This window comes from Trachurus japonicus, unplaced genomic scaffold (assembly GCF_045865225.1).
Source record: "Trachurus japonicus isolate A0001 unplaced genomic scaffold, Traja_1.0 AP030268.1".
NCBI lineage: Eukaryota > Metazoa > Chordata > Actinopteri > Carangiformes > Carangidae > Trachurus > Trachurus japonicus.
This window is the reverse complement of record NW_028220401.1, coordinates 1,737-3,295: the sequence shown is the minus strand read 5'-3', so window position 1 is coordinate 3,295 and position 1,559 is coordinate 1,737. Positions and strand designations below refer to the sequence as shown.

The 1,559-nt window shown below is 38.2% G+C and overlaps 1 pseudogene; it reads right to left on the bottom strand.

The window, feature by feature from the left end:
- Window positions 1-354: 354 nt before the first annotated feature.
- Window positions 355-1,295, bottom strand: LOC146960512 (olfactory receptor 11A1-like; annotated as a pseudogene).
- Window positions 1,296-1,559: the final 264 nt, after the last annotated feature.

The following is a 1,559-nucleotide window of genomic DNA, read 5'->3' as shown; positions in this document are numbered from 1 at the left end:
GACTCTGATGTTTAGTTTCTACGATGGGTTATGACGTATAAACTGACTTTTCTGCTTAAACTTGGTGAACTTTCACTTTAATTGGTTTCGTGCTCATGGAATGTGTTAATATCAACCTACAGCCATAATATTAGTTGAAAAGTCTACAGTAAACATAGGCTATTGATCAAAAATAATATCATAATATTAAAATATTACAGTCTTGAAAATTGTTATCTCTCTGTTTTACTTTCTAATATGTAAAACGTACAAAAATGACGTGTGAAATAGTCCCATCATATGACAAATCAAACACATCTGTCAAGATAATCTAACATCTGCTTCATCACTACTGATTAAACTACATTATGTTCATTAACAGTGTAGATTTAGAAGTGATTTGACCTGAAACATCAGCCTTTTGAGGTGTTCAGAGATTTCTTTCATTTTCAGTCCATATATGAATGGATTAAACAGAGGATGATACACTATCATCTGCAAAGTCATTATTAAATGAGCAAGTGTCGGAAAATCAGACTGCAGTCGAACAATGACAACATCATAAGTGATAAAACAGGAGAAGTTGATTAAAACCAGCAGGTGAGGTAAACAGGTCTGTGCAGCTTTCTTCCTCACAGTTTTACAGCTTCTGTAGGAGATGATCAGTATCCTGGTGTATGTGAACAGGATGAAGAGCATGGGGAACAGTCCAATGTTTACCAGTATGAAAACACCATATACTGACAGTGCTACTGAGCGAACACACTGAATCGTGAATATTGAAGTGTTACAGAACAGACCTTTCAAATTAAAGTGACAGATTTTCACATTAGCGTACAAAACAACTCCCGCCGTGAGCTCACAGGCAGGAACCAGCCAAGCTGAAACCAGGAAGACTTTGATGGTTCTTCTTCTCATGATAGTTGGATATTGCAGAGGTTTATATAGGAAGACACATACCTGTCATAGGCCATGACTGACAACAGTAAGAACTCTGCAGTGGCCAAAGTGTAATGTACATAAGTCTGGAAGAGACAAGCTGAGAAAGATATGACCTGTCTCTCAGACATGAAGTCAATCAGCAGCTTTGGGTAGATGTTGGTGCTGTAAAGAACAGAGTTGATTAACAAAGCTGCGATGAAAATGTACATGGGCTCATGGAGGTTTCTGTGAATCACAATAAGACACACGATGGTGGAGTTACAGCAGATTATCAGAATATAAACTGTAAACATGATCACAAAGTAAAGATATCTGTATTTCTGCACTTCTACATATCCACCAAGAGTTATATATGTCACATTGAATTCATCCATGAAGTTTCTCCAGACTAAAAGCATTAAAGAGTAAAGCAGACAGATGATGGAAGAGCCACAACAGGCCTCAGCTTGAGGACAGCAGGAACATGTTACCTGTATCACACCATCTGATTCATTCACACATATCAACATCAGACAAAGTCAAGTGTTGGACTCAGTGGGATGTTTTTATCAGACTGCTTCAGCCTCCACGGGTCTCATTAAACTCTGACCCACTGATATGAGACCAAGTCCAGCAAACTCCAGAGTCTAGGACCCAAA